This window comes from Pinus tabuliformis, chromosome J (assembly GCF_031772625.1).
Source record: "Pinus tabuliformis cultivar Carrire ecotype Pingquan chromosome J, CPIR1, whole genome shotgun sequence".
NCBI lineage: Eukaryota > Viridiplantae > Streptophyta > Pinopsida > Pinales > Pinaceae > Pinus > Pinus tabuliformis.
Window position 1 is genome coordinate 106,522,136 of NC_142295.1, and position 25,500 is coordinate 106,547,635.

Genomic DNA, 25,500 nt, shown 5'->3' on the forward strand with positions numbered 1-25,500 from the left:
TTGTCCAAGGATGATCACTGACGCATTCAGCATCAATCCCAACCTTATTGCATCATTAGGGATACTTTATACCGTGTCGGTGTTGATTTGGTTCTTCGCCGATGTTTAACTCTCGATGAGGCTGAAAGAGTCTTAAATGACTTCCATTCTAGCGCATGTGGCATTCATCTGTCTAGCTATGCCACTTCTCAAAAGATCCTCTATGTTGGTTATTTTTGGCCCTCCATTTTTAAGGATTGCATTCTTATTTTCCGAAAATGCCACTAGTGCCAGATTTATCAATGGAAAATGCACGCCCCACCCACTCTCCTTCACTCTTTTATTATCGTTGGTCCCCTTTCAAAATGGGGCATTGATTTTATAACATGTAACCCTCATTCAGCAGGGGGACATGGTTATATTATCATTGTCGTGGATTACTTCACCAAATGGGTCGAAGTGATGCCTACATATTCAGTTGATGGTAAAACGATGACACAAATTCTATTCAATCATGTGATTACCAGGTTCGGAGTGCCTCAAGCTGTTGTCACTAACCATGGCTCCCATTTTCATGATTATATGATGGCTGAGCTGACTTCGAAATTGGGCTTCTGTCATGACAGCTCAACTCTGTATTACCCTCAGGCCAATGACCAAGTTGAAGCAACGAACAAAGTTTTAGTTACTATGCTTCAAAGCACCATTGGGATGCACAAATCCAATTGGCATCTCATGATTTTTTCAGCTCTATGGGCCTACCAAACCTTGACTAAAGATGCAACTAGATTCAAACCTTTCCATCTTGTCTATGGTCTGGAATATACCCTACCGATTTAATGTGAAATTCCCTCACTCAAATTGGTTGTCAAACTACTCCCTGAAACCTCACCTCAAGAAGAGTGTCTCCTATATTTGGAATGACTGGATGAAACCCACCGTCTTGCTTCTTTAGTCACTGAAGCTCACAAAAAGTGAGTTAAGTCCCATTTTGATCAGTCAGTCTCTCCTCATGATTTTTCTGAAGGTGATTTGGTATTGTTGTATGACCAAGCTAACTATAAGCTAGGGGTAGGTAAATTCAAACCCATGTGGCATGGGCCCATTATTGTCAAGTGTGTATTATAAAAAGGGTCCTATGAGCTAATTGGTTATGAGGGTAACCCTTTGAGCAAGCCTTGCAATGGGTTGTACCTCAAAAAGTATTATGCGTGAGTAATCTTGCATGGTTACTTGTGTACATAGGTGTGTTATTCATTTTTTTGAAATTTGGTTTGGTGTGCTTTTTCAAGCAGCTTTCTTGCTTATTATGTCTTCACCTGCTTTGCAGATGTCTATGAATCCTTACGTTAGTTTTGCTAATGGTGCTTGTCGTAGTACCCGGAATCTATCATCTATGACATGGGCTATTTATGCCCCTCATGGTGAGTTGATTTGTCTTCAAGGTATTTGTTTGGGTCAAACAACCAATAACATTGATGAATATAGTGGAGTTATCGAACTCTTGTTAGAGGCCATTGCTCTTGACATTTGAGAAATGGTTGTTAACCTTGATTCACAACTTGTTGTTCTTCAGATCAATGAGCAATATTTTGTCAGAAACCCTTAGATATTGAGAATTTATTTTTGTATTCGTCTCTTGGAAAGAAATTTTGATTATATTACATATCATCACATTCCTAGGCATATGAATACATTAATAGATGCATTGGCTAATTATGTTTTAGACAAACATTTACACAATATGTGAAAAAACATTATATCATAATAAACAAGAAATATAACCTATATATATATATATATATATCTATATATATATATATATATATATATATATATATCTATATATATATCTATATATATATCTATATATATATATATATATATATATATATATATATATATATATATATATATATATATATAGATATATATATATATATATATATATATATATAGATATATATATATATATATAGATATATATATATATAGATATATATATATAGATATATATATATATATATATATATATATATATATATATATATATATATATATATATATATATATATATATATATATATATATATATATATATATATATATATATATATGTTGATAATGTTTGAGTGTGATACATCAACATCCAAAAAATAATATATGTGTTCTGAATACATCCATGGCTCGCAGGCCTCAAAACTATAAATTCTAAACTATGGACTACTCTTCGTGGTGATCATGATAACATGTTACTGCTCGTACTACACAAGTTAGTAATTGTTGAATCTAATCTGACACCCCCACCATGTGCCTTTGATAACAACAAGGAATGTCCTCGATCCATGTGTACTTTAGGATTCCTCTGGTCAAGCCCTCTATATTTCGGGCAATCTCTTCTTTGTTGTCTACTCCTTCCTGATAAGGAGCGACCTCGAACTATCAATCCACGCATCTAGCTATAGGGGACATCCCCACTGGTCTTTCTGGTCCAACATCTATAGTTACAAAATCAAGATGTCACGAATACATATATGCAAAAACAATAAAAAAACAAAATACCAAAATTGTTTTTCTCACCTCCATCATCAAAGTCTTCTCCCTTTAGGAGTGGCATGTGAGGATCACCGTGGAAGTCAGTCTCGCTGTATGGCCAATCCTACACCATGATCAACTATCATCTGAGCCACACGAAGAAGGTGGGATTGTACGACATGTGCTGGCCCCCTCTAGTCCTAAGCATCAGCTCACCCCAATGGACCATCTATGGATCTTGTGGCATCGGGGGGTTCACCTACGCTAACTAATAGTGGAATAGTGAGATCCGTTCTAGGAAGAAATTCACTAGAACAGAACCATATCCAAATTGCCTTAGGTTCCATGCCTTGCATTTGGATAATTGGTGTTTCATGTTCACTTTCATGGCTTCTACCTAGTTGAAGACAGTGGACATCATGTAGTCTACCACATACTAGAACTTAGATTTGTTTGACTTGTGTGGTGCTTGATCCCCAACCACTCGATTAATGGTTAAGAGAAACACCTTCAATACAATATCATTTATCAACATGATATCGATATTGCCACTTGTAGATTTCAAAGCTCCTGATCAATGTTTGACAAGGAGCATGTTTACAATTGCCCAAATGGGTCTACCTCCATACAATTGGACTAGTTCCTCTCTGTGAGACAGTCCGGTAATGAAGTAAATGTCTGAGGTCTCTAGCTCTAGCTCTTGGTCATGGATCACAAATACCTCCCGTCCAATGTCCCATAAACTGATCAAGTATTATAGTAGCTCAAGTTGAGCCCATAGCCCTGGTGTAAGAAAGAACTTGAGGAGCCCATGGTTCTCAATGCATCCAAACAATTTGGATCTTCGAATGCCAATGAACCTATTCTTTCATGCTCATGTTCTTTCCACTCGATCACCATCTTTCTTGTTGTAATTTTCCTGCAAAAACCCTGCATTCAACTTAACATCAATCCTTGAAGGAGAAATTTCGGATTTAAGGCAATGAAATTGGGTGAAAATTGAAAATTTCAGTTCATTCTGCCAGCGCGATTATTTTTAAAACAAGTGTGTTGATGGCATGAGAGCCCGTGCTAAAATCCCCTGATTGGCGCAGTCCCATGCCTGGATCCCACACCGATCGAGGGTGAATTTTTTTTCCAAAAGTCCCTTAAAACCCCAAAAATATGGTTAAATTCATGAAAAACGGTCATCAATACAAAGAGTAGGGCCACAATTCTTACCTGCAACAGACGGTTCGACGATCAACCTCCTAAATCAACAGCAATCTGCTCCTGAATATTTAGGGCACAAGTGGGTAAACATTACTCCAAATGAGGTAAAAGAGGTAAATGGTAAAAAATGCTTTACTTTTTCCCTTTTTATAAGGTTTTTTTCTATTCTAGGGTTTAAAAAAATTATTTTTTACCATTTTTCCTTAGAAATGGATAACTCATTTGCTTCTTGTGAAATGACAGGTGATGGTTTATTGATGGTGATGTGAAACTAGAGTCGTATTTAAGCTCTTTTCCCGACTCATAAAAAACTGAAATGAAAAGATTGCCAAGTATTTTTCCCTTTTTGACTCGTTAAATATATATAAAAATGGGGATTCCACTTTAAGCCCTTTTTTGACTCTCAAAACATGAAAATATTGTTGAGTTCTTGTCATTTTGACCTCGTAAATGGTACTCCTTGGCTGACATGGTCAAGAGGTTCTTTCGAGTATTGTTTTCTACCTTTTCAGGCTCGAGAGACAACTTTACGAAAAGGGACCTTTTGGAGTTTTCTTTTCTGTGTCTTTTCAAACTCTCTAAACATGAAAAAGATACCGAGTTTTCCCTTTGTTGAACTCATTAAACTTTAATGGCATCAGATTCGTCACCATGACGGACACAAGCTTCTCCTTCCTAGGGCTCATTAATCTTACTAGGTCAGATCTATCTAAAGGATAGACTTACATTACAAGCATATGTTATCCCCTTCAAGCTTGTGATAAAAAATAATTGGGGTACTTGCCAGAAATGGTGGGGGAAAATTGGAAATTTTTACCATTTGTGTTGGCAGCTTGTCACTCTTAAGCATGACACTTTTTTTCTTCATGTTGGGTTGGGATATCCGCACTTCATCATTGACCTTCCTGGGTTTGGGCCGCCGTTTTTTTCCTTTCTATATGATATTTTCCACGTCATCATGACCTCCAACCCTATGGATCCAAAAGCTACCAAACTCCAGAGTCGTGTCGCCGATATGTTCAAGAGTTAATCCTTATACAGTTTACACTCATTCCTGATTCTCGTTATCATCCATAATCATTGCATCCCTTGTCTCGTGTTGATGATGTGGGATACATCATGGCCCTCCTTCAACAACATCACTTCATGTTGACTTCAACTCATTATCCGGGAAGTTGGCTAAGAGACTCCCTTCCATTACCTTAGAGCTTGCATGCCCTAATGGCAAGTTCTTCACACTCAATGACTAGTTCTCATTATTGTCTTTCGATCGAGTGACTTCACGTGTGTTCAAATTTAGTTCCTTATTCACACTTTGTGAATTTTGTTGTTGGTACCTTGAGAGCCATTGTCATTATTGGTGGTTTCTATCACACTTGTTAACATTTCACATCATTGACTTGTAATCAAGTGATTTTTCAACATGTTCGACGTAATCACATCTATTCACATGCTAGAATTTGTACTTTGATTGGGTCATGTTGGAGCGCAAGACCCTGGACTCAGATTACACAAGTCCAAGTTGCAGAGCAATGTGACATGATCATGCTTACATACATGTCTCTTTCAGATGGATGGTTGTGACCATACCATGAGTCTATTATATGTGATCCTTCTCATTATTGGATGGTTGCGACCATACCTTGGGTTTGATATGATCCTTCTTACTGGATGGTTGCGCCCATACCTTGGATCCATTTACATGATATTCTTCTGGATGGTTGTGTCCATACCATGATTCATGTATCAGAGATTTCAGTGATGTATATGTATCTATGCTTGCTTGCAGGTTTTCCGATGGCGGTCTCTGGTTCCATGCATCTACTCGTAAATCATTTCACCCCTCACTCTTGTTCGACCTTCATGCTTTACAGGGCATTGTTACACTGCATTTTGTCACTGTCCTTGTACTCCTCGTTCCTCGATCCTGGAGGACCTCTACAGTTACCCTCATGTGCTTTCCTGCCATGAAGAACATGTTCCTACATCTCTCTTCATCTACAGAACATTTCCCTCTTACATCATTTCCCAAGAATATTCCTTCAAACTTAGTTTTCAAGACTGACACTAGCACTCAGTTTCTTCCCTACGCTGATTTGTAGAGTCTAACATTGGGCCTAGCACTGAACGATGCTGGTAAGCCATTCATGACCCGCGCCGACCCTCTTTTGGCAAGTTTTTAAAAATGAAGTCGAAGCTTCCAGGTCTAGAAGCTTCGTGAAGAAAAGTCTAGTAAATGTTAGAGCAAGATAGAGCCGAGAGAGACTGTTTGGGATTATTTTCCCAATTAAAATGGAACAAACCAAAAGGGATAAGGCCTCTCCCATCATAAGAGGATCCATTTCCCCTCTATCAAAGTTATATAAACTCCTCATTTTCCAACCTCAACTAACTAATGAAAGGGCTGAAATAATCTGCAAATCTTGATAGCCATCTTGAGAACCTTAGCCTTCTAGTTTGTGTGTGAAGGGAGAATAAGCTTGTAGTTTTATTTGGTTTGGAGCAAAGGGGAAGAGACCTTGAACTTCCATTGTTTTGAGGGTGAATCATGAGATGCTTATAGTGGTGTTGGAACCTAGACACATCAAAGGGAACATGCAACGTCAAGGCTTCAGTTGTATTTCTTTTTGAAGTTTATTTTAATACAACTAATGGTTTATTTCCTATATCATGTGTAATATTACATTTGATAGCTTAGAACTCCTTGAACTTTTAAGTATATTGAATTCGATTTTATGCTATCACGTTTTCTATTGTCTCTTGCATGTTTGTTTCAGGTATCTGAACAAAAGGAACAAAAGGAAGCTGGAGCAAGGAAGCAAGAACACCATCAAGTGGATTAGAGTAATAAGAGGTAGGCCCTCTTATTCGATTCTAATCTAGGGAAATTTACATTAGATTTTCTTGTTTGCAGCTATAACCACTATCTTGGGCTAGAGGGATTGTCTCTGTCCACAGAGAGGATACTCCTACACCACAGATGTCCCCAAACTGCTTGATGGTGTCTTTATGATACCAGACTCTTGCCTCCATAGCTTTTGGGTATATGGTCCTAGAACCTTTGTCCAAGTCATCCTAAAGCATGTGCAACATGGTCTTGACCATGGAGGACCACCAATGTACTTATGCATGTTTTGTGCACTTAGCTCCAAGTCATCGTTGGTGGCCTCTCGCCTTAGCTACTCCATGTACATGTCGATCTCTAGCTAGACTTGGTTCTTATGCTTAGCTTCGGTGAGAGAACTGATTGGCAAGATCCTATGCGTTCTCACCATTACATCCAAACTCTTATACAATCGTGCATATGAAACATGTATGTTGCTCACAAATGGGGTGAGCTTCTCAGAGTTCTGTATCAACATCCATATCTTTTCTATGTCTAACTTTGCCTGCGACTTCATCATCTTTGGCAAGTGAAGCGAGGCTCCCTTGTACCACATTGTCCATTCTTGCACATGGGTGATAGTAGCATATACATCCCTAAGAGTATGGACAACTCTTTTTCTCCACTACTAAAATCCATACAGATGGGAAACTTCCTTATGCATGTTAACAAATCCGTCATAGAGATTCTACATGGTAGTCTAAGAGTTGATAGTTCATCAAGTATCACTTTTCTTATCTCTACCATTGTAGAACCTACGGATTGTTTTTCCTTTTTCCTCGCTACTTCCAATTTCTTTACCATCTGTTCATTCTCAGCTAACAGGAACTTGACATTTGAGCTCGTGTCTCCTGCATAAGCTAAGGTGGCATCGGCCATGGAAATTGGATGCTTTCTCACATCTGTCACTATCACCCTTTCCCTCATGAATGCAGGTGACGTGTGATCATCTAGGAAATGTTTTCTCTATGCTTGTATAATCTTCCTCTGCAACTCGTCAAATGATATATTGTACACATCCATCACTGTATGATCATCAAGGATCATAGCCTCTCCTTGCTCACTCGGGACTGCTTCTGACATTGGAGGAGGTGGGGACTGAGAGGAGCCCTTGTGTGCTCTCGGTATCAGTTCAGTGCCTTGGTCTTGTGACTCTTGCCCCAACTCCATGTCCATCACCTCGATCTGGTTCTCAATATGTTGAGCAAGCTCCTGATCCTACATCTTCTCACCCTCTTCTTCAGTTGCTGGTTATTCTAACTCCTCAACCTGTATGGGTGTTGTTTTCTCTGTCATCGCACCTTGGCTTTCTTATTCTTCCATTTTCTACTTCTCTTCCCTCTCTCTCCTTCTTAGCTCCTGCTCTTCCTTCAAATTATTCTCTGTTTCCTACAACTTCCTTTTTGCTTCCTCCAGCCTTTTCTTTTCTTTCTTCCTTTGCTCTACACTCTTTATGCATTGTTGCCTCTATGCCTCCGCTGCCAAAGTTTCTTTCTCAATGATAGAATATTATTTGAACTTGTAGCTTTTTTACCCCTCTGGGCTATCAACAATCTTCCTCTTACCATTTTCTTGTGTTGGCTTGCTGCTTATTGTTGTTTTTGTTACTACCTATAGAGCATATTTCTATGTTGTGGCTATATTGATCGGTTCATTAAGCTTGGAGTAGTTGTAACAGTACCTCTAAGGGTCCTCCTTTGCCCAATGAAATGTCTCATGGATCCATGGATAGTACACCTTCGCACAATGGGTCTTGAAAATACCATGGGGATCATTATAGTCTTTGGTGTTGAACTCGAACTTCATTATCTCCTAAACTTTGGCATCCACGTACTTGAAGCTCTTAATCTCGTACAATTCAATCCGCAAAGGAAAAGAGGGCCATGGTGCCTTCTTCCTCCTATGGAGCCCTACTAATAACCCTATGGAGATATGATATTAGACCTCTTGCATGACTAAGTTGTCTATGTCATACCTTGGTAGAACATGTAGAGGCTTCTCTCTTCCAAACATCCTGATGAAGGTGCCACTAGGTGAGGCATACCAATCTGCAATGTTAAGTATTGCCTCCATTGCTTCGTGGGACATGCAAGGTGGATCCTACTCAAACATAAACTTTTACACCAGGATGATGAAATGGTCAGTTAGCCTCACCATAACTCCTTGGTAGCTACAATCATAAAGAAACTTGCAATAAATGTTGATGGAAGCCTCTTTTCATGTCCATGTACAACTCATGCTAGGAAACTGATGTTGGGCACAGATTTCATCAAGTAGATACATAGATATGTAGAATCTCACTTTCTCATCCTTGGGTGGATTTCGGGCATTAGTCACATGGGATTTTAGCAGAAGAGACAACAAATCTGACAAATTGAATGGCCTTCTATCATTCACCAACTGGTCCAACACAACCACCCAATTTTCCAGAAAGGTCTCTATGCTCTCTTGACAGTATAATCAACATGCAAACAGGATCAAGAACTAGTAGGCCTTCCTAAGTCACTTTTTATTGTAAACATGATTGGGTGTCACTTTGAACTTTGATGACTATTTCACCCAGCACTTTACAATATCTCTATTGTTCCCAAAGTTGTGCGTGGCATAGAAAATTGTATCCGTGTGGTTCACCGACTGAGGTAAATGATACATTTGTTGATCATTCTCCACCCTGGATTTGGTAAGTTGTATCCCACTGGCACTGCTCAATGTCATAGTCTCTGGATCAGTGTGTGAGACAATCTAGTGGATGACATCTGCATATGTGAAAGCAGGGTACCTGCATGCAACCTCATGTAAGCTTGACTGATGGAAATTGATATAAACCTTTCGATCCTTTAGATCTTCCTTGAAGTCTTGTGCAAAGATATCCTTGATTTCCTGCCATGTTAACTTCATGCCCTTCTCAATGAACAACTAAGTGTCTGCATAAACTAGAAAATTCACTGACACCTACTCAATTGCTTCCCCAGTGCTACTCTTGACAGTATCCTTTGATGTAGCTCTCTTGGAAGCCATGTTACTTGTAACTACTAGAGATTTTCTCAAAAAATGTTGTACTTGGAGACAAAGAGGACACTCATGGCATGCAAATGTTAGCTTGAAACTAAAAGCACTTCAAGAATAGACCAAGCAACAAACTAGGCAACTGCTGGGAAGGATTTCACAATCTTGGCTCATAGAGGTGATTGGCTTCCAGCTAGAACTATGCATTACACAATCCCAACAGTCAGTGGGGGGGTCTTGCTGACTGGAACTGTGCAATGCGCAATTCAGTCTGGGCATAGGCCAGGAGAGACTGCACATTGTGCAGTCTCAGTGGCCAAGGCTTGGGGATGGCTCCTAGAACTACACAGTGAACAATTGGAGCTAGGCTTGGGAAACCTCTACGCAATTCCAGAAGCCAAGGCCAAGGCCTTGAGCTCTAGAAATGTGCATTTCATGCTTGGGAAAACAAGATTCGAGCCAAGGAAGCCCATATTTGCCCCAAGGGCAGTGAGAAAGCAAACAGATATAAAGGATTGAATGATGATGGGTGCAGATCTAAGTGAATGATAATGCATGAAACTGAAACAAGTGCAGGAATCAATCAAACTGAAGGAAAACAAAGCATGTGGAGAGAGTCACTGCAATGGTGATAGTTAGTGCAAAAACTAGGTGATGCATGTGACAATTGGGAGAGGCAATCCAAAACTTAAAACAACACTTATACAAGCTAAAACAATTGAAACGCCAACGGTAGTTCAAAAAAATGAGTGAAACAACACTCTCACAAGCTAAACAAACAAAAGTGACAGAAAAAGGAGCAAAAGACTTAAAAAACAAGATATACCCAAAAAAGCAATTTCAATCGCACCAGATATTCCTTGATCTCCTCAAGAATGCAAGATCTCCAAGATTGAATGTGAAAGTGAGCTCTTGAATTGTCCATTAAATAGATTTGGTTGATTTAGGGTTTATGACGTGAAGGCCAAAAAATCAAGGAAATAACAATACTTGGCGACAATTTCCAAAATAAGTCAAGTGTCTCTTCTGGACTGCTAAAAATAGATCCCTATTTTCTAGGGATTATTTTTGCTTTTCTCATTTTTCTTTTTCGGGAAAAGATTCCATGCATTTCTCGAAGAGATTATGCAGTTCTGGGAAGGACTGGGCAACTCACTGGCTCATGCAATGAGCAACTTCTGAGCAAGAAGCTTCTGCGCAATTTCTGGGCTTAGTGGCTCTGGGATACCTCTGATGCTCTGTGCAGTTTCCCAGCTGAAGACAAGCTGTCAGCTAACTTTGTACAATTCTGGAGTTAAAGCCTCACTGTTAGCTTGGACTGCGCAATTCCCGAGAGCAAGGCTAGTTTCCGTCAAGGATTGCGCAGTTCACTAAGGCAAGCTTGGAACCAAGTAGAAACCAAGTCAAGAGATCAAACTGTGGGTTAGACCTTAAATCAAGTAAGAAAACACAAGACATAATGTGAAAGATAAAGCTCCATCAAAGCACAAATACATGGGTCAGTGCGAGATGAGCTGTTGTGATTTAGGAGGGAGGCTCCAAAACGAAGCATAGGCAAAATTTTGGAGGGTTTTTTTAGTCGCTACAACATTGGTGACACACTGGTAGAACTCCATCTTTCTGTATGGACCTTGACTCGTGTAAAGCAAGTCTAACTCTTTTGGAAGTATTGTTTGATTCTTTGATCGCCATAGCTTCTTCACTAGCTTTAGTTCAAGATGTAGTCCCTACCTTTCTCTTTATCAGCAGCACGCATACCAAGTCAAGTCAACTAAGTTGTTTCGAGTAGGTATGAGGGGTATACTTATGCACAAGTAATATACATTTTCATATTTTTGGTTTCATCTCTAGTGTTTCTCCACTACCAGCAAACCTCGACAGTACCCTGGCAGAGTCACTTGAGGAACAAAAGCATTGCTCCACTGCCAGTGAACCTAAACAGTGCCCCGATGGATTTACTTGCTTCACCTCTCTATGAAGGAATCTTTTCTCTTCTTTCACATTTATTTTATTTTTCATTTCATTTCATTTTCAAAGAACTATGCATCAACACCTATTTATTTCGAGAGGTGGAAGAGGGATCTCGACTGATTGAGAGATGAAGAGGTTATCCCTTCAGAGAAGGATGTTTATATATACCTCTGACATACTTTTTAAGGTTTTCCCCCTTCCTTACTCTACTTGATTGAGTTGACAAGGGCTAAGCAAATATAGGAAACCAATTAGAGTAGGTGGTACTAGTTAAAAGTGCAAGCGTTGTGATTTCACCAAGACTCACTCTGAAAGGAATGTATTTTCCATCAGGGTATCATTGACTAGAAGAAATGAAAGATCTTCATAAAGAGAGGGAATAGACAGATAACCAAGTGTTGATATATGTACAAGTCCTCTTGTATTTCACCCTACTTGTCTCAAGAAGCCAAACACGGTTTCATGTGGAAACTAATCCTACAGGTGAATAAGCAAAGAAGAAAAGGAAAGAAGTAAGACAAAGAAAAATAGATTAATAAAAGAAAAATAGAAAATCAAACCATACTCCTACTCCTAACCTAGGTAGAGCATGGGCCAACATGAAGTGATATTTCCAATGCAGCCACTAGCGCATTGGTTAACCCATGTAGGTGATGGCATGGTTGACGAGAAAGATATTCAAGCATACCAACAAACAATAAAGATAAAGCAATGCAAACCAAAACGTTTGAAGTTTAAATACATCCATAGAAAAGAAAAAATTGAAAGCACATGAAAGGCACTATGTAGATGTATCATGGTATTATGTCACATTGCACATGGATGGCAAGCATGTACGCACCTTCAAACTAGACAAATGAGAAAATATGAAGAAAGAAGAAAATTTTGGTTTGGACACAATGCTTTCGACGTATGACTCCTCCAATGCATGACTAATAGGATCATGTGATTCTGGTGGAGGATGCGAAAACCGTGAATTGGATTGATTTTCAATGTGAACATGAGTCTAGTGATGAGGAGCCTGGGGAGATTCAAAATATTTCAGATCGAAAGTGGCACTGACCTCAAGGCTACGAGAGCCTAACATGACCATCAGCTCGAGCAAGAGTGCCTCGACAAATTGAGGATTTTCCACTTCATTAGAAGATGGATTATCAAAGACTAGTGGCTTAGAAAGATCAACAGTAGGTGAATCAGAATTTTGATCACATAAATGAGTGAAAAGATCTTGGTAGCGACAATAAAAAAATTCAAGATGGACGACGACATCCTCATGATCTAACGAATCATAAAGAGGGGTTGATGAGAAACAAAAATTTCACCCTCTGAGTTTCCAGAAATGAAAGATGAGAGATCAAGTAGATTTGGGAAGAAATATTTGTCCTCTCCGCAATCAAATGACAGACTGACATCATGTGCATTTTGTGAATGATTGGAAGTGGAAACATCCAGAAATATACTTTTTACAACAGGAATCATAAATGGAAGAATTACAGAAGATGTCAAGAAAAAGTAGACAGGGTGTGGACTGAAGGAGGTCGTCCTTCACCATAACTTCTTGTTCAAATTACCACACATACTCATCAAAAATAATAGTGCAGGTTGGTTGTTCAACACCAACTCTATCCATAACTTGATCCTCATGAACATCACATGTGAAGTCGAGAATGGATGAACACAACATACCTAAATTTTGAGGATTAAAGGAACCAGTGGATAGAGGTTGAGTGGATGAGACCACGTGACAACCATCAGGCTTGTAGTCCAAATATGCATAGAAATCCAGAGTAAATGGGGTAGGAGGAGATGGTGATAGTTCAACAAGTAGGTTCACAACTTCTCCCACCTCATCCTATGGAGCTAGAGTTGTTTGATGAGAAGGGGACAAAGGGTCACTTGGGACAGCAACCTTGTCCATCTCAGATTTTGAAGCTCTAACACTGAGGTATGTTGGGAGGGATTTGAAAGATTCTAACTCATGTGGATTATGAGAGATGTGAACAAGATACTGAAATATTTCATTCAGAAATTTCCAGTCAACTTCATCTTCTAGAAATTCAAAACAGTAATGACAGAAACGATCATAAAAGTGTGTAATTGATTCGTCAAGTGTTTTTACAATTTTAAAATTTTTTGATGAAGTGCTTTATGTTCATAAAATACGAAAGCATGGCTTAATTCTCTGATCATGTGCTCGAAAGAGTGTATAGAGGTTGCGGGCAATGTGTGACACCATTTCTTGACGCACCCTTCGAACATGAAAGCGAACAACCCACAAGAAATGTCATCCGAGGGGACCTCATTCCTGTCGCAGAAACCCAGAAAGGAAACTATGTGAATTAACAGGGATGTTTCACTTTCGCCATCAAATTTGAGTTGTGAAAAGTCATCTATAACATTCGCCGACACATCAAAATCAATAGTGTGAGAAAAACATGTCGGGGTTGTGATTGTGATATAAGTCATGAATGATGTGCAGAAATTCAAAACAGACTTCAAGGGCTCAGCTTGTCATCTATCCCTCCTTCTAGCACCAGAAATGTTGATTTTGTTGGACCCACCAACATTCAGGGATATCCCCGGAAGAAGTCCCAACTAGACCTCAGACAGTTTGGAGTGGAAGTCCTAGCAATGGGTGGTAATGTAGTGCCTTGACTATGGTAGCACATAGAGATAAGTATAATGACTTTGGTCAAAAGCAAGTGTGTGACCTTGTAGTGATTCAAGTGAGATGCATGGGGGTTCTATCACATGGAGGGGAAAAGGAAGTGTGCCCCTTAGAAGCCTGTAATAGTACGCAATTTGAAAGGAATACATGAGTAGAATGACATCACAAGCTAAAATTCGAAATAGTCCACAAACCAAAGTGACAGGTTAATACAACAGCACACATTCAACAAGATTCATACAATTGCATACAAGGTGGTTCATAAGGAAATGAGTAAGTCAAACAACATACATTACTAAAGCAACTAGAATATTCCAACTAAGATAACAACATATGCATGAAAGTGTGTTGGCTCAGCTGTTATTATTATAAGTGAAAGTTCCATCCGTACATACACCATTAACAACCACTAGCCCCAATAGTGAAACATTATAGTCAAGAACACTTTCTCCTTAAAAGAATTATACTCACTCTACGATGTGCAGATTTCAAGGCTCATCACAACACTCTCAAGCCTTCTCTAAGCCTACACCTAACCAAAAGCTTGGCTACCAAAAGCTTGTTCTATGAGTTATGAGGTTCTATTTATAACAAAGTGTGGGGTGACTCTTGACATTCCCCTTTGTGACTCTTTGACTACCCTCATGACTCTTCAACTTATTTACAAATAGCTCATTACATTACATAGTGATTGTTCAGATTCCACTAATGACACTTGGAATTTCACTTACAACATATTTACAAATAATACACATTTTCCACATGTACCCATGCGAGACAAAATAGGTTAGAGATAGCCTAACAAGACAAAACACTATGACTCAGAAGTTTGGGGAAAGACCAACTCAAAAACCTCCACTTGATGCTTCTTGGTGATGTACTGATGCTAATCTTGGTACTACACTATGATGTCCCCAAACTACTTGATGGTGTCTTTCCGATAGTAGACTCTTGCCTCCATAGCTTCTAGCTATATGGTCTTGGAACCTTTGTCCAACTTATCCTGAAGCATGTGCAGCATCGTCTTGACCAAGACAGTACCACAAATGTACTTGTCGATCTCTAGTCAAACTTGGCTCTTATGCTTTGCTTCAGTGATGAAACCAATTGAAAAGATCTTGTTTGTTCTTACCATGACATCCAAACTCTTATAAAATCATGCATATGAGGATTGTATTCTACAAACAAATGGGGCGAGCTGCTTAGAGTTCTAGATCAACATCTAGATATTTGTTTTGTCTAGCTCTGCCTGCAGATTCATCATCTTTGGAAAGTGAAGTGGGGCTCCCTTGTACCGCATTGTCCATTCTTGCACATGGGTGATAGAAGAATGTGTGTCCTTGAGCGTTCAGAAACTCCTTTTGATTTGTTGTTGAAATCCATACAGGTGGACAACCGCCTTATTCACGGTGAAAAATACATCATAGAGCGTCCTCATGGTGGTCTTAAGAGTTGATACTTCAACAAATATCACTTTCTCATCTTTTCCATTGCCAAACCTACGGATTGTTCTGCCTTTGGCTTAGTCACTTGCATGTTCTTTTCCATTTGTTCATTCTTGGATAAAAATAACTTGATATTTGAGCTTGTGTCTCCTACATAATCCAAGGTGGCATCGGCCATGACAATTGGATTCTTTATAACATTTGACACTATCACCCTTTCCTTTGTGAATGCAGTTGATGCGTGATCATCCGAGAAATGCTTTCTTCATGCCTAGAAAATCTCCCTCTACAACTCATCAAATGATAGATTGTACACATCCATCAGTGGATCATCATAAAGGAGAATAGCCTCTCCTTGTTTGCTCAAGACTGGTTCTAACACTAGAGGATACGGATACTGAGAGGTGACCTTGGGTGCTCTTGGCATGAGGTCAATGTCTTGGTCCTGTGGCTCCTACCCCAACTCCATGTCTGTCACTTCGATTTGTTGCTCAATATACTGAGCAAGCTCCCAATCCTACATCTACTCACCCTCTTCTTCAAATGTTGGTTGTTCTAACTCCTCAACCTATATGGGTGGTGTTTACTCTGTCATTGCACCTTGCCTTTCTTCTTCGTCTAGTTTCTTCTTCTCTTCCATCTCTCTCCTTCTTAGATCCTACCACTTCCTTCAACTTCTTCTCTATTTCCTGCAACTTCCTTTATGCTTCCTCCAGCCTTTTCTTTTCTTTCTTCCTTCGCTTTGCCACATTTTATGTGAGATTTCCTCTTTGCCTCCACCAGAAAAGTTTCTTTCTCAATGATAGGATATTCTTTGAACTTTTATCTTTGCTCAGCTTCTAGGTTCTCGACAGTATTCCTCTTACCTTTTTCCTGCGCCAGTTTGTTGCATATTGCTGCTATTATTGTTACTTCCTGCAATGTTGCTACCTGCAGAGAAAATTTTCATGTTGTGGTTATAATGACCAGTTCATTGAGCATGGAGTAGTTGTAATAGTACCTCCAAGGTTCCTCCTCTGCCCAATCAAATGTCTCATGGATCCACGGGTAGTACACCTTCGCACAGTGGTTCTTGAAAATACCATGGGGATCATACAAACCATAGCCTTTGGTGCTGAAATCAGACTCCGTGATCTCCTTAGCTTCAGCATCCGCATCCTTCAAGATCTTAATCTTGTACAATCTAATATGCAACAGAAGAGCAGGCCATTGTGCCTTCTTCCTCCTATGTATCCCTATTGATAACCCTGTGGATATGTGATATGAGACTTCTTGCATGAACAACTTGTTCGTGGCATACCTTGGTAGAACATGCAAAGGCTTCTCTCTGCCAAACATCCTGATGAAGGTGCCACGGAGTGAGGCATACAAATCTACCATTTTAAGTATTGCATCCATCTCTTCTTGGGACATGCAAGGTGGATCTTGCTCAAATGTCAACTTGTACACTGGGATGATGAAATGTTCAATTAGCCTCACCATAACTCCTCGGTAGCTGCATTCAGAAAGAAAATTGCAATAAATGTTCACAACAGTCTCTTTTGGTGTCCATGTCCAACTCATGCCAGGAAATGGATGTTGGGCATAGATTGCATCAAGTGGATATGCACAGATGTAGAATATCACTTGATCATACTTGGGTGGATTTCAAGCATTAGTCACATGGACTTTCAACTGAAGAATCAACAAATCCAACGAGTTGAGTTTCCTTCCATCATTCACCAACTAGTCCAACACAACCACCCAATTTTCAGAAAAGGTCTTCGTGCTCTCTTGACCATATAATCGGCATGCAAAGATGAGCAAGAATTGGTATGCCTTCCTAAGTGAATTTTTCTTGTAAACATGATTTGGTGTCACTCTAAAATTCGACGGCTCTTTCACCCAGTGCTTTACAATATCTCTAGTGTTCACAAAGTTGTGGGTGGCATAGAAAAGTGCATCCATGTGGTTCACTGGCTCAGGTAAATGATACATTAGTTGATAGCTCTCCACCCTGAATTTGGCAAGTTGTAGCCCATTGGCACTTCTCAATGTCATAGTCTCTAGATTAGTGTGCGAGAGAATCCAGTGCATGATTCCCACAAATGGGAAGGAAGGGTACCTGCATGCAACCTCATGTAAGCCTGACCGATGGACATTGATAAAAACTTGTCGATCCTCTAGATCTTCCTTGAAGTCTCGTGCAAAGATATCCTTGATTTACTTCCATGTTAACTTCATTCCCTTCTTAATGAATAGTTGAGTGTCTACATAAACTCACAAATTCACTGACACCTGCTCAACTACTTCCCCAGTGATACTCTCGACAGTTTCTTTGATGCAGCTCTCTTGGAATCCCTATTACCTATAACTATTAGAGAGATTCTCAACAATTATTGTACTTGGAGATAGAGAAGACACTCATGACATGAAAATGTTAGCTTGAAACCAAAATCACTTCAAAAATAGACCAAGCAACAAACCCGGCAACTGCTGGGAAGGATTGTGCAATCTTCGCTCATAGAGGTGATTGACTTCCAGCTGGAACTACACATTGCGCAGTCCCAACAGTGAGTGGGGTGGTCTTGTTGACTGGAACTACATAATGAGCAGTTCAGTATGGGCACAAGCTAGGAGAGACCCCACATTATGCAATATCAGTGGTCAAGGCTTAGGGCTAGCTCCTAGAATTGTGCAGTGCGTAGTTGGATCCAGACCTGGGAAACCTTTGCGCAATTGCAGAATCCAAGGTTGAGGCCTTGAGCTCCATAAATACATAGTGCATGCTTGGGAAAATGAGATTTGGGCCAAGGAAGCCCAAATCTGCCCAAGGTAACTAATAAATCAAGCATATCTAAAGGATTGAATGATGTCGGGTGTATATCTAAATGAATGATAATGAATGCAAGTGAAACAAGTGTAGGAATCAATCAAACTAAAGGAAAATGAAGCATGTGGAGAGAGTCGCCACAACAGCGATCGTAAGTGTAGAAACTGGGTGATGCATGCGATACTCAAGAGAGGCAGTGAAAAAATTAAAACAACACTTCTTCAAGCTAAAACAAGTTGAAACACCAATGGTTGCTCAATGAAATGAGTGAAACAACACTCTCACAATCTAAACAAACAAAAGCGGCAAAAAAATCAACAAAAGACTAAAAAAACAAGACTTACCTGGAAAAGCAAGACGATTGCACCCGAGGTTCATTGATCTCCTCAGGAATTCTAGAGCTCAAAGATAAAATGTGCAAATGAGCTCTAGCAGCGTCCATTAAATAGATTTGGTCGATTTAGGGTTTATGATGCAAAGGCCAAAAAATCAAGGAAAAAGCGAAACTTGGCGACAGTTTCTAAAATAACTCGAGTGTCTCCTCTTGGATGCTAAAAATAGATCCCTATTTTCTAGGGATGCTTTTTCTCATTTTTCTTTTTTCCTTTTCGGGAAAAGTTGCTATACATTTCTCAGAGAGATTGCGCAGTTCTAGGAAGAATTGGGCAACTCACTAGCTCATGCACTGAGAAACTTCTGATTAGGAAGCTTCTATGTAATTTCTAGGTTGAGTGACTCTGGGTTGCCTCTCATGCTCTGCACAGTTTCCCTAATGAAGATAGGTTGTCAGTTAGCTCTGCGCAATTCTAGAGCTGAAGGCTCACTGTTAGCTTGGACTGCACAATTCCCGAGAGAAAGGTTAGTTTCCCTCAAGGATTGTGTAGTTCACTAAGTCAAGCCTGGAACCAAGTTGAAACCATGTCAAGAGATCAACTTGTGGATTAGAAAATAAAGCAAATAAGAAAAAAACAAGCCATAATGTGAAAGATAAAACTCCATCAAAGCACAAGTACCTAGGTCAGTGCGAGATGATTTGTGTGATTTAGGAGGGAGGCTCCAAAATGAAGAATAGGAAAAATTTTGGAGGGTTTTTGTAGCTACTATAATAGAGGGAATACTCATATTTAATAACAAGGCTCAACATTATTACATCAAAGTTCATCATACCACTTGCAAGGATTGAACTTGGATGAGGAGGATAACAATCATTTCTCCCAACCACCCAAGATAAATCTAATTGACATAAAAAATTCCCTACTTATTTGTAGTAACTTAACATTTAGACAATGATGAATATATCCTATAATTTTTCATACACTGTAAAATAAGTTTTAGCAATGACATAAAAACTTGGAGTCGACTTATTTAACTTGTTATGTTTTCACAAGCATAGAAAGTCTTTCCCTAAGAATTGTTTTTAGTAAAAATGTATGCCTTAATAAAAGAGCCACCTACAGTTATATAAGATGTTTCCCATGAAATAAGATCAAAGAGACAAACTAAGAAATGTTGAGACATCTAGGTCTTTCAAGAAAATTAATGAGTCATCCATGTTCTCTATTACCAATATGTTGTAGTGGCTACAACCACCCTCCAAAACATTGGCCTGCATCAATTTCGGAGCCTCCCTTGAAGAGTTTCGCTTGATGACTGCACCCACTCGGGTTCACTCCGTGAGCTCGTGTGGGTCTTTACATTCACCTTTCTTGTGTATTGCACTCAAGTATGTGCATGTTGATGCCTAAGTCAGGCTTGTGACCATGTTCTGGTTATGCTCAAAGTCTTCGCTTCATATGTGTTTGTTGTGTTCGCCATGAAAGAATCTATCGCACTTACACACGGAGTCACATTCCCTATCGCAAAAATGTCGTCTCGATCATGAACAATCAATCATGAGTGTTGTGCTTATCACTAGCACTGTCAGTCATTCATGTTGAACATGTGTGTCTGGATGTTTTGATCGTTTCGTCGTCAAGTCATGTGAGTGTGTCTTTGTATGATCACCTATGCATCATTTGACTATTCACACACTTAGTCATTTTTGTTGTAGTTTTGACGACCATACTCCTCACTAACAGCTAGACCATCACCCTACTTTTAACTTGATCGACTGTCAATCAAAACAACGAAAAAACGCCAAGCTAGCTTTGTCAAGCTACGCTGCTCGCAAGTAGCTCAAGTGGAACTCATGCTGGCAACCGAGACAGCCGATCGGCTATTCATCTCAGAAATTGCACAGTGCTCATGAGCAGGTCTACCATTTCCCATTAGTTAGCTCAACTCAGAAATTGCGTAGAGATGATCAGCAAGCCAGCCTCCTAACCTTAGTGCACTTTTTCCAGGCAGCAGTAGACCACCTGTTCCCTCCAGGAATTGCTTAGTTTCTGCTACCAGTGGCTGAGAATCCAACTGGCAGTTCCCTCTAGGAATTGCACAGTTTTGGTTGCCAGTGACTCAAGCAGCCAACTAGAAATTCCCTCTAGGAATTATGCGGATCTGGCTACCAGTGACCCAAACAGCCAATTAGCTGTTCCCTATGGGAATTATGCAGATCTGGCTACTAGTGACCCTAGCATCCAACTAGCAGTTCCCTCTGGAAATTACGTAGATCTTGCTACCAGTGACCCTAGTAGCCAACTGGCATTTCCCTCTGGGAATTATGCAAATCTAGCTCTAGTGACTATTATCACCCCAAGAAACTCTCCTAGGTTGTATCTCAGAGATGCTCAAGAACAGTACAAACTCAAAAAAATGTTGGAAATGGATGAATGCAAGGAATGATGCATATTCAAGCCAGATAACCACTTCTATTGTGCTTAACTCCAGACATGGGTGAAGACCCTCAGACTACAAGGCTTTAGACCACCAATTACTCATAGTTTGAGGATTAGGTAAACATGGAGAATACTGACCACACCAGCAGATGCACAGGACCCTGTGATGGCCGGCTGCAACCAGTAAAGAGGTCTGCAAATCTATTTCCTAATGCACAGATAGGATGATAGCTCTTTGGCATTAAGTAAATAGAAACCTGCATAGCACGTTCAATGATACATACTAGACTTCAACACAGAGGTGGGATGATAGCCTCTCTAATGCTAAATATCAAGATCACATGAATAAATGCATAACAGGCACAGCCTAGAACAGAGTAGAAATGGAAAGTGAGCAATTAACAGCAAAAGAAGCTTGTATTAGCTGAAAATGAAGACCAGACGTTGCAAGTATCAAAGTAGTTACAGTCTCCAGAAGTTGAACCTTCCATCAAAACAACAAACATCAACCCTGATTACATCTGTGTTCTAGATATATATGGAGGTTGATTACAAAAATATTCTACTATTCTATGCGTGGAGGGGCCATAATGGACCACCAACCACTTTAACTATCTAATATGGGTCTCTGCTACAATCTGCATGCTTTAATGAACAAAATTGATCTTTTTTGTTGTTCGGATGTCCTTCTCTGAGCAAGTGGAGTGTAATATGGAAGAAATTCCATAACTGATAAGTACGTTTAACCACTCAAGGCACGTCCTTCTTCCTCTCAAGTACACAATGCGTTGAATGCAGTAGTTGAAGTAGTAATGCACCAGACACTGATAGATGGCCGCTTCTGTCCTTCAGGTGCACGAAATGACTAGGGGTGAGGATTGCATGGCAGGTTGATGATCTGATCGAGAGAGCAATACTGACCGTTGGATGGAACAGACAAACGATAGAGATCTCTCAGCAGGTGGCGTCGGGAGGAAATAGAGGCACAAATTATTGTGAGCCATCAAATCTTGTAGATGGACGGCAGAGATTGATTTGTAGGAGCTACCAGGAGATACGAGAGCGGGACAATCACAGGCCGTTGGATCTCGGATGGGAAGATCCAACGGTGATTGGGTAGAGGACATGCACGAGGGTTAGCGAGCGGGGACGGTACGATGGGCGGTAAGTGGTATTGCCCGCACCGCTTTTTAGAGGTGAGCGGTAATCGTACAGGGGTGCGCGATCACAATCAGGTGATGACACGTGGTGGACGGGACAGGGGTAAAACCACTTTTCCCGTGGGTTAATGTGCGGGCATCTTACGGGCGTGGGAGGTGTGAATACCGTCGGATCGCGTGGCAAACGATCGGATGGCGAGGAAATAAACGGGGTTTAGCGTGCGGGAAAAAGGCTATGGTGGCGGGGAAAAGCACACGATCAGGTGATTGCAGTTACATGACGATTCAAACTTAGCGCTCGGGGGCCGAAAGAACATGGACTTTCACAGCATTTTAGAGGTAGAATGGAGGAAAACAGAGACAGTAGGGCTATGGAAGTATATGAAACATGAAGGAGGAGAAGGAAATCGACCGTTGCGAGCTCCCTTTTTCTACATAAACACATGGCCAAGCTAGTATTTGGTCCTCCAAATGTTGAAGAACGTAGCAGAGCTAACAGTGACCCCAACATCCAACTAGAAGTTCCCTTAGGGAATTGCGCAGATCTGGCTGCCAGTCTCCAGGGCAGTTCCCCGAAAAAATTACGCAATCCCTTCCTGCTGACCCCTCATGTAGCCCAGCCTGTTCCTTTAGAAATTTGTACAAATTTAGTTTTCTAGCCCCTACTGACCGTTCGGAAAAGTGAACGAACATGACGAACATGCACCTTCACGAACAAGTGAATCTGTCAAGCCTTCCAACATGAAAGAAAGGGACAACATGCTAGAGCTTCATCAAGCGAACCAAGTACCATCAAAGACTCCATGCACTTTGCCAAGTGGAGGTGAAGCTATGATACATCACGAAGACATCCATCATTCAGCAGCACTATAGCTCGACATGCACTCCAACAACAGCATGAATGTATCAACATTGTCTTTCCAAGTCATGTCGAATCAAGTCATGAGTCATGTTGCCCACATCTCTAATATGGGCTTGTTGTCAATCAATGTGACGTAATGTGGAATTCAAAGAGACGTACTTGTTGAACATAGAGTCATGTAAGTTGGAAAGTCATGGAGGTTGAATGGTCATGAGGGTAGTCAAACAACCACAAGGGCTAGTTTCAACCTTGGCTATAAATATCCCCCTCATTTGTACATGAATGGACTTTTCACCTCAACTCCTCCCACATTACCAAGAGAGTCTGTGCTGGCTTGAGGGAGACTGACCCAGGTTCATCGTTAATTATCCAAACAAATCCCTATACTACTGGCCCTTTTGGCATCAGTCCACAGAGCACGGACCGAAGTCTCACCTGAAGCAGTATGGGGGGATGCTGGAACCAATTTTCCGCACCCTGAAATGGTCATGACGTCATTTTATTCCTTCTATTCCTGCCTTTGCACAGGTCACTTAGTTTTAAGGCTCTGTCTTCCTAACCCCTTATTCCCCCCTCGATACCTTCGCGAAAGGGTACGGCTGGCCTTCACACAGCCCTAACCTTTGATTCAGATATTTTTGCGCTGCTAAGGCAGCATATTGCACAGATTGTCAAGTTACCTTAAGAATCTTAGTTATCTTATTAGATAATTACAGTTAGCACCGTGTAAACAGATTTTCTTACTTGTGTTCAATTACCCAACGTAATTGCATTCATTTGTGCATCATATAAGCAGTAGAAAGGAAATTCATACATAAAATGACAAGATGCATTAATCGAAACAAAGACACAGACTTTGCAGAATACTTCTCTTTATTGATATCTTCAAGCGATTACAAACTCTATCCACCCTGCGCACACAGCTGTAGGGGTCCACACACTTAGCTACGAACTTCCACCCTAGGCCTCATGCACTCAGCTACAGAGCCTCTACCTACACTACGACCTGAAACTTAGACTTCTTACTTCAGAGCTATGACTCTCTTAGACTCATCTACATTGTCCCAGACTACTTAGAGCTTACTTACTTAGCTCTTTTTATACAATCCCATGGTCTGCGGACCATGGGTAGATCTTTTACAACCCACTTTACTTTACAAAACTAAGGGCAGACAACCCTTTATGACTTATGACACCTTCATGCTCCACGACCACAAAATGCAGAGACTTTACTATTTTATTACAAAATTCGACTCAAAACATGGGCATTTAGGCCCAAAATTGTCCTTAGGGGATCCTGTTCCCAATAGGCCCCCAACACAAACATCGTGACTCACCCTCAAGTCACTCGGCAAGTGTGGAGATCTTTGCATGAATACCTTCCAGTTCGACTCGGATGATCACAACCTCAGGTGTGCGCTATGCGGCCACCTGCATTGCATCTTCGACCATCTGCTCGGTCACTACTTCTACACTGTCGACCTGAAGATTTTGCTGCGTCACTTGTAGAGTTGCAATCTTTCCTTCAATAGATCTTGTCACTGTGTAAGCCTCATCCAACCAGGGCTTTAGTCTTGCCATCAACACTGCTTCCTTGTGCAATGCTGCATCCACCTGTTCCCTCAGTTGCTTGGCCTCCTGTAGCTTGGCTAGTCTTTGTGTCAGCGCAACAGTTCTCGTTGTGCCCTTAACCTCATCATAGCATTATCGTAGCTTGTGCGCTTATGTCTATAATAATTGTACATTAGGGTCCTCCTGTAATATTGTCAGGACATCAAATGACTACTCAAAAAGTTGCGTGCAGTCTGCTACTGCACTATCCACCACAGCTACTACTTCTATGACAGTGGTTGCCTACTGTTCCTTCAATTCTAGTGAGGTTGAAGGTTGGGCCTTCAATTCCAACTCTGTGATCTGCAAGTTCAAATCCAGCTAAAACTTCGCCATCTCAGTGCACATGTCATGCACCCCTGTGTCCAGCTTGTAGACTGGATCCTACTTAGGAATGGCCAACTCTGGGACCATTCGGCAAGCCTCCTCTATGACCTGCATAATGCGCTTTCTTTTACTAGTTTCCTCGGCTTCAGCGGCAATGGTAGAATCTCATTGTAGTGCCATTTTCTCATTTTTGATCTGCTATTCACTAATCACCTAGATGGCATGGTGCTCATCGGCCCTCAGCTTTACAATCA